This window comes from Gopherus evgoodei, chromosome 3 (assembly GCF_007399415.2).
Source record: "Gopherus evgoodei ecotype Sinaloan lineage chromosome 3, rGopEvg1_v1.p, whole genome shotgun sequence".
Lineage (NCBI taxonomy): Eukaryota > Metazoa > Chordata > Testudines > Testudinidae > Gopherus > Gopherus evgoodei.
Genome location: NC_044324.1, coordinates 162,433,296 through 162,442,386, shown reverse-complemented (window position 1 = coordinate 162,442,386; position 9,091 = coordinate 162,433,296). Strand labels below are relative to the sequence as shown.

At 47.6% G+C, this 9,091-nt stretch overlaps 1 protein-coding gene across 5 annotated transcripts in view; it reads left to right on the top strand.

Annotated features, from left to right (window-relative positions):
• The first annotated feature begins 3,403 nt into the window (after positions 1-3,403).
• Positions 3,404-9,091, top strand: part of BTBD9 (BTB domain containing 9) — a 458,382-nt gene continuing 452,694 nt past the window's right edge. For 4 of the 5 annotated variants that reach the window (XM_030557270.1, XM_030557266.1, XM_030557271.1 and 1 more), the window contains exon 1: positions 3,404-3,482. The gene's annotated coding sequence lies outside the window, so the exon portion shown is untranslated. The remainder of the gene's footprint in view (positions 3,483-9,091) is intronic. The other variant, XM_030557267.1, reaches the window with a different exon arrangement.

Below are 9,091 nucleotides of genomic sequence, written 5' to 3'. Positions count from 1 at the left end.
TTTGCACATCCACACAGTGCTTCTTGTGATGGTAGAGGGTGTCCACATGTAGTGCTCTTACATTGAGAGAGCAGTGCACCATGGGTACCTATCCCACTGTGCAACTTGCCACCATCTGCTGGTGTGTTCTGAGAAGGGCCTGCTGTGCCTCCTGGGGATGGGCTCACTGTCCCATTCATGGGTTTCCGAATATGTTTTTCGTGCTGCTTTTCAACAGCCCTTGTAAACTGTGTCCACCATCTCTGTCTCAAAATATGGATAGTGCATTGCTCTCCAGTATCATGAGCATTATGAACACAATGCAGCTGATCCTGCAGTATTTTATGAGCTGAGAATCAGATAATGACTCTGTAGTGTCTGCTTTGCTGTGTGCCAGGGAAGAAACAATTCAGGGTTGCTTTTGGCATTCACAGAGCAGCTGCACACAGTGGATCATCAGTTCTGGGCATAGGAAACAAGCACTGAATGGCGGGATGGCATTGTTATGCAGGTTTGGGATGATGAGCTATGCCTACAGAACTTTCAGATGTGCAAAGCTACCTTCCTGGAACTGTGTGTGGCACTTGCTCCTGCCCTCTGGCACAAGGACCCTGAAATGAGAGCTGTCCTAGCAGTGGAGAAGCGAGTGGCGATCGTTGTGTGGAAGCTGGCAACTCCAGACTACTACCGATCAGTTTGGAGTTGGGAAGCCTGAGGGCCACACCTGGGTGGGGCAATTGAATGTAGGGCTGGGGTGGGGGATTGGGGTGCGGGAGGGGGAGAGGTATGCAGGAAGAGACTCAGGGCAAGGGGTTGGGGAGGAGGAGGGGTGTGAGGTGTACAAAGGGGCAAGGATGCAGGGAGGAGTGTGGGAGGGGGCTCAGGGCATGGAGTTGGGGGTTCAGGGCAGGGGGTTGGTGCAGGAGGGGTGTGGTGGGGCTCAGGGTTGGGGTGCAGGAGAGGTGTGGGATGTGGTAGGGGGGCAGGGCAGGGGGTTGGGGTGCAGGAGGAGTTGGGGGAGGGGGTGGGCTCCAGCCCAGCACTGCTTACCTAGAGTGGCTCTGGGGTGGCAGCGACACGCAGGGGGGCTCAGACAGGCCCACTGCCTGCCCTGGCCCTGCGCTGCTCCCAGAAGCGGCCGGCACTATGTCCCTGAGGCCCCAGCTGAAGAATGAAATTATTTATCTTGGTTGTCACTGTTTTAACATTGTAACTCTTGTTTACTGTTTGCTTCTCAACACTGTAAATTGTTCATTACCCCTGTTTTAATAAGACTCCATACTGTAAGTCAAACTCCACTTTGAAATGCTCACTCTATTTTGTAAAACTCTGATGTAACCTTCATTTTGCAAAACGCTGCTGTAACCTTATTAGTTTAGTTTAGATGTGTGAATGAGGTATGCATGAATAATGGAATCAACCTCCAGCCCCAACCTTTCCTGATAAAGTTAAGTGCAAACACCAAGGGCTGAAGATGCAGACAACAGCCCTGACAAAGTAAGAAGAGTCCACCCTAAAAGAAAAGAACAAAGGTTCAATTAAAGTAAGATCAAAATCAGGTCTGAGGCTGAAAGTCATGTATGCAATTGATGGGGGGTGATCAATCATACCGAACCCAGAGACAGCATATCACAGCAAGACCTATAGATGCTTGATTCAAACTAAAAGCCTATAAAAAAGATGGGTGAGATGGAAGACTTTGGGTAATGTTCTGCTGCCAACATTGAAGGGCATTGGTGCGCACCCAACAGAGACCCAGCCCTTCCTTGTGCCTGGGTTTCCTGGCCAGTTAGCTGCCACAAGCTACGAACCCAAGCTGCGAAATCAAGCCACAGACCCAAGCTATGTTCAGGACTGGTAACTATCCAGCAGCTGCAGAACATCTGGGGTGTGTGTGTAGAGGTATTAGCTATTGGTTAAAGATCAAATTATCATAATAAATGTGGCATCTTGCCTTATCCCCTGAAACAATCCTATATGATTTTATCTGCATAATCCCCTGCACCCAACTCTGCCCTAGCCCTGAACCCCTTCCCACACTCCAAACCCCTCATCCCCAGCCCCACGCCAGAACCCTCATCCCCTCCCTGCCCTCAGCCCTACCCCCACCACATGAATTTTGTTATGTGCACCAATATGAAGGACATTGGTGTCCATCACCTTCATTTTAGTGCACATAACAAAATTCATTCCACACATGGTTGTAAAAAATTAAAGGGAACATTGCTTCTAACCATTAGCAGTTATCTTTGAGAACTTATGGAGGAGTACTTGGAGAAAGGCAATCAGAGTAGGTACCTGTTCTTAAAAATATGAAGAAAGAGGAGCTGAGGAATTACAGACTGGCCTACCTAACTGTAATACCTAGAAAGAAACTGGAACAAATTATTAAACAATTGATCTGTAAGCACCTAAGGATAATAGGGTTACAACGAATAGCCAGTATGGACTTGTAGAAGATTCATGGCAAACCAACCTATTTGCTTCTTTGACAATGTTAGTGGTTTAGCAGATGAGGGGGAAGTGCTAGACATGATGTATCATGATTTTAGTAAGGCTTTTGGCACAATAATCCATGATGTTTTCACAAGCAAACTTGGGAAATCTGGTCTGGATAAATTACTATAAGTGGATACATAAGTGGTTGAAAGACCATACTCAAAGAGTAGTTATACATGGCTTGCTGTCAAACAGAGAATTTATCTAGTGGGGTCCTGCAGGCAACTGTCCTGGGCCCAGAAGTATTCAACATTTTAATTAATCTCTTGGATAATGGAGTGGAGAGTATGCTTATAGTATCTGCAGATGACACCAAGCTGGGAGGGATTGCAAGTGCTTTGGTGGACTGGATTAGAATTCAAAGTGATCTTGACAAATGGGAGAATTGAAATCAGTATGATGAAATTCAATGAAAACAAGTGAAAAGTACTACACTTAGGGAGAAAATTAAATGCACAACTAAAAAATGGGGATGAACTGGCTAGAGGGTAGGGGCATTGAGGGTTATAATGGATGACAAATTGAATATGAGACAACAACGTGCTGCAGTTGAGAAAAAGGCTACTATGTGGGGTATATTAATAGGAGTGTTCTATGTAAGGTGCGTCTCTACTCAGCACTGGTGAGGCGTTAGGTGGAGTACTCTGTCCCATTCTGGGTGCCACTGTTTAGGAAAGATGTGGACAAACTGGAGTGAGTCGAAAAGAGAGCAACAAAAATTATAAAAGGTTTATAAAATTTGATGTAAGAGGAAAAGTTTAAAAAACTTGGGATGTTTAGTCTTGAGAAGGAAGACAGAGAGCAGACCTGGCAACAGTCTTCAACTTTGTTAAGGGCTGTTATAAAAGAGGACGGTGGTTGAGTGGTCTACTAGTTGCCAAGTACGTCAACACGTAGAGGCACGTCTGTCGTTGCTAGGGGAGCACAACGTTCAGGGAGGATGACGTAGTGACGCTGCAGCGCTGAGTAGAGGAAGGGGGAGGGTGCTGCTGTCGCTCCGGCCGGTGAGTCTTGGGGGCTGTTGCTGACCCGGCGCAGCATCATCCGGGGTTGTCCTCTGCCCCCGCCCGCCGCGGGGGCGCAGAGCCCCGGCAAGGGGTGATGCGGGCCGCTCACCCTGCCCCGAGTGTGAGGGGGGCGGGCTTCTCCCCCGCGGGGCCCGTCGCTCTCCTCCGCCCCCTGAGGGCTCATGTGCGTCCTTCTGGGGGATTTCGGGGTCCCGGTCTGCGCTAGGGCCGCGTCCAGCGCTTGGGTGCCCGTGCGGAGCCCGACGTCGGGCGGCCGCTCTCCAGTGTGTCAAAGGTTGCGCGTCGCGCTGGGTGTTCAGGCTGCTCCGTCCCGACCGGCCCTTGGCCGAGCCGCTGCCTTCCCTCCGGCCGCGGTTGACACCCACCCGCCGCCATGTCAGGGCCGGTGAATGCAGCCGGTGCAGAACAGCGACCACGGCGCAGCTCTGTGAGGCGCTAATTCGTGGTCCCAGCACTGGGCAGCGCAAACGGGGGCCAGCTGCAGAAACCCTGATATTGTGCCAGGGACGGAGTGCACCTGAAATGGCTTGTAGTGGGGAGCAGGAAACGGGATGGCGGAAGCAATATCCATAGTATGACACTTGTTTTAGTGCCCCGGCAGTGCCACTGTAGTTAAAGTTGCTTTATGACTTCTGTTTGACCTCTCCAAATACCTTCAGATTGACGGATTTAGTTGGATTTCTTTGGAATTGGGTGTGCCCGAGGAGAATGTAGGGTAGCGTTAGTGACTTAAATTGTTGGGGTCAGCTGAAGTAGGGGTTGTGGCCACATAAGCCTTAGAAAAAATGTAACTGTTTTTCAGAGTTTCTAGTTGGCTTTGGGGAGGGGGCGGCTTGGAGCTAGAGATGAAACTATTGATGTGATGCAGCTCAAAATGGTCTCAATCTGCTGAGTTTTACCCAAGTTAGTGCATGATATCTACTAAGTATGTGGGGAACCCAAATTGAGGACACTGTGCGTGCACCAATACAGAAAAATGGCACTATTTACAAGCACTGAGTTTTACAGCATATCAAGCGCTCTGAAATCCAACAGGTTACTCATATTTCTTTGAAATTTGATGTGCCTCATGGAGGTGCAAAGTAGCATTAGTAATCCAAATTTGGGATCGTTTGAGCAGGGGTTGCAGTGTTACACCCCACCATGTGGTTTATTTTGCCTTGTACTGTTAAATCGAGAGGTACTAATGACCGAATGAATCACAGACCTCTTTGAGACTGGCTGTGAACTAACCCTTCAATTAGCATAACTAAGGATAACTTCCGTTGCAGTGATGTTGTAGCTGTGTAGGCAGGGGCGGCTCTATTTTTTTTGCCGGCCCAAGCACGGCAATCAGGTGGCCTTTGGCGGCATGCTTGCGGACGGTCCGTGGTCACGCAGATTCGGCAGCTTTTCTGCAGGTAATCTGCCGGTCCCGTGGCTTCAACGTATCCGCCGCCAAAACCGCGGGACCGGCGGACCTCCCGCAGGCACCCCGCCGAAGCCCACCTGACTGCCGCCCTCACAGTGACTGGCAGGCTGCCCCTCGCGGCTTGCCGCGCCAGGCACGTGCTTGGTGCGCTGGTGCCTGGAGCTGCCCCTGTGTGTAGATCCCAGGATATTAGAAAGACAAGGTGAGTGAGGTAATATCTTTGATTGGACCAACTTCTCTTGGTGAGAGACACAAGCTTTTGAGCTCTTCCTCAGACTTCTGTGTAGCTTGAAAGTTTGTCTTCGCCAACAGAAGTTGAGCAAATCAAAGATATTACTTCACCCACCTTGTCTAATAACAGGATAGGTTAATCACAAGTCCCCATGTAAGATAAAAGGAGTGTATAGGTTAAGTGGTCGAAGGTTGGTGTAACTTGTGAGTGGTATAATTGTGGTGGCAATTTCATTTTTTTGGGGGTATAATCAAAGTCTTTAGGAGAAAAAAATTAGCCACGAATGCTTTCAGGGAGAGGTATTAGAGAATGGAGGAATGAGGGATGGGGGAAAGAGGTTTGGATCTCTAGCAAATGGAGGGGGATAAATAGTGGTGAGTAGAAAAGGAGCAGTAAGGGAGGCTTGGGGACTATGGGATTTGGAGGGGTGGGATGCTGGGAAGGGGGACATGGTGATGAGTGTCAGCAGGATTGGTGTAGAATAGAAGCTAGGGCAGGGGTGACTCTGTATTTTGCTGCCCCAAGCATGGCAGTCAGGTGGCTTTCGGCGGCATGCCTGTGGGAGGTCCGCCGATCCTGCGCCTTTGGCATACCCGCCGCCAGTTTGCTGCCGAAACCGTGAGACCGGTGGACCTACCTCATGGCAATTGGCAGGCCGCCCCAGGTGCGTGCTTTGTGTGCGCTGGTGCCTGGAGCCGCCCCTGGGCTGGGGTACCTGTCAAGCCTACATTCTCCTCTTCTGTGTGTGTGTCTATATATGGAGAGCTCTTGCTCCCCTGTGGGGGTCTGAGCCACCCTCCCTGCCCCTGGGATATAGGGGGTTTGCTCCTCTTGGGGTGACTGAGCCCCTTTCTTTGCTGTCTGTGTATGCCAAGATCTCCAGGGCCTATGGCCATATACAGAGGTTGGACACCCCTCTCCCTACCCTGCTCCATGTGAGCCAGTTTTGGGGACTGGGGGAAGCTTGACTTTTTGAGAGAATCTGATCTCCTTCTGCCCTCGTGTGTGCCAGGATATAGGGAACTCCTTGCTCTTTGTGTTGAGAGTGAGAATGGGCATACTAAATGCATATCACAGGCTCTGAAACACTTAGGAGGGACATGCGAACCTATACTTTCACTAACCACAGGGATAAATGGAGTGGTTCTCATGTCTGAGGCTGTCTACACTATGCAGATTTTTATCAACATGGCTGTGCTGCTGAAAGGTGTTTAGTGTAGCAGCTGTTTATTGGCTGGAGAGAGCTCTCCTGCTGACAGAAAAATTCCACCCCCTATGAGCAGCAGCAGCAGCTTTGTCAGTAGGAGAGCGCTCCTGCTGACAACATGCTGTTCACACCGGTGCTTTTCGTCGGTAAAACTTTTGTCGTTCAGGGGTATTAAAAAAACACCCCACCCAAATGACAAAAAGTTTTACCGACGAAGTTCCAGTGTAGACAAAGCCTGAGCTATTGGTTCAGGTTTTATTCATCTCCATGACGTGTTCTTATTCACACTTTTCAGAGCCTTATATGTTGCAGATGGATGTATAGAGGATGACACTTCTAAGTGCTTTAAAACAGGGATTTGGCACAATCAATTTTTTTAATTGCTCCGCTCCAGCTCTGCTCCGGCACCAATAGTGACTTCTCTGACTCCGCTCCAGCTCCAGGCTAAAACCTGCAGCTCCACTGCTCCGCACTCCAGCTCTGGGCTCCGCTCCAAAGCTCTGCTTTTAAATCCTCTTGTTTTCATGTTTGTTTTTTTTTTAAATTTGCTGGACCTTATAGGGATACAGAGTAGGATTAGTGACCCAAATTGGAGGTCATTTGAGCCAGCGTTTCTGGAGATATAATCGCTGAATAAAATAGCTGTTTTTTTTTTGTTTTTTTAATTCTAGGGTGATGTTTTTTGTGTGTGCAGAGCTAGAGATCAAACTGTTGCTCTGATGTGAGTCAAAATGGTCTGAGTCAATTTTTACCTTTGGTAATGCATGGCACCTACTAAGTTTTTGGTGGCCCAAATTGTGAACAGTATTTAAGAACAATTTCAACAGTTGGTGAAGAGCATGTATGTTTCAGCTTCTTTTACAACCCATTCGCTCTCACCACAGGATTCCATCTAACACTGTTAAAGGATAAAAAGGGAGTGGAGGAGAAAGGTTGCCCTTGTCACGTTCCCTCTACTGTCTTCAAGCAGTGCCTCAGTATGCACATAGACACAAGTAGCATTAGCTCTTGGCACTAGAAAGGCTTGTCTTCACATGTAGCACTACAGCTCCATGACTGCAGCACTTTAATTAATTCCCTCTTCCCCGAGAGGAGTCTCCACGAGGAGTTAGGTCAATATAACGACGTCGCTCAGGGATGTAGATTTTTCGCGCCCCTGAGTGGTGGTATTATACCATTGTAGGTGTGTAGCGTAGACCTGGCTTAAGATTCAGGATGTTCCAGATCCAGACCTCGCACAGACACTTAACCAACTCTGCAGAAAGAATACCATGCATGTATAATTTAAGAACCACCTCACAACCTTTTGCAACCTCCTTACAGTTATTCACAGGATACCTTCTCAACCTACACTTTCACTATACCATAACATTAAAATCTTCTCATATTCCACCTAACTGCTGACAATAATTCTTGTAATAAAAACCCTATTCCTTGCTACTGACAAACCTACATAATTCTGCATTGAAAGGATGCATAGTGGATCCCAAAGGTGCACATTCGGCTCTTCTCTTTGCTCATATACGCTGAAGGGTACAAAACAGATCTTCTCAGAGCATAATCACAGCTCTGTCACACACCTCAAGATTGTCCACACATGTCCTTATATCACAAACACACTTTTAGCAACAGGGCCCAACTACTACCGTCACCCTTTAGTGAAGGTACACCTAATACCTGACTAACTGATTGTACCTGGAATGTATGCAAATAATTCCCATTGGCTACTGCCGTTTTCAGGTGACCAGGGAGGATGTGGCATGGGCAACTTTTTTTTTTCTTGTTCGTTTGTTGTTCTTTAAAAGTGTTAGAAGGAATCCCGTGGATGAGAATGAATTGGTTGTAAGAGGAGGTGAAGAGCTTGTATGTTTCAGCAACTATGGCACTGGCAGAGCAAAGATATGGGTGTTAATGAGATCTACTGGGGCATTGCTGGAAGAAGGGAGAGTTAAGGTTCCGTGGGCAGCCTTAACTGTGCATTTCCTTGGTTTCAGAAATTTGAGTTTTGCTCAGCTGAGCATTCCTGCAGTGGGACAATATAAGAATGGCCATAATGGGTCAGACCCATGATCCAGCTAGCCTAATATCTGGTCTTCCTACAGTAGCTAATGCCAGGTGCTTCAGAGAGAATGAACAGAACAGACAATCATGGAGTGATCTATCCCCTGTCATCCACTCTCAGCTTCTGGCAAACCACGGCTAGGGATGCTCAGCACCTGATGATGTATCCCTACTCATCCTGGCTAATAGCCATTGATGGACCTCTCCTTCAGGAACTTATCTCATTCTTTTGTGAATCCTGTTATAGTTGACCTTCACAACATCTCCTGGCAAAGAGTTTCACAGGTTGATTGTGCATTGTGTGAAGAAGTACTTCCTTTTGTTTGTTTTAAACTACCTGATTATTAATTTCATTTGGTGACTCCGAGATCTTGTGTTATGTGAAGGAGTAAATAACACTTCCTTAATCACTTTCTCCACACCAGTCAAGATTTTATAGACCTGGATCATATCTCCCTTTACTTGTCTTTTTTCCAGGCAGAAAAGTCCCAGTCTTTTAAAGCTCTCATTATATGGAAGCTGTTTCATAGCCCTAATCATTTCTGTTGCTCTACTATGTACCTTTTCCAGTTCCAATGTATTTTTTTTTTTAAATAGGACAACCAGGTCTGCATTCAGTATTCCAGATGGGGTTGTACCATAGATTTACAGAGAGGCATTATGATATTTTCTGT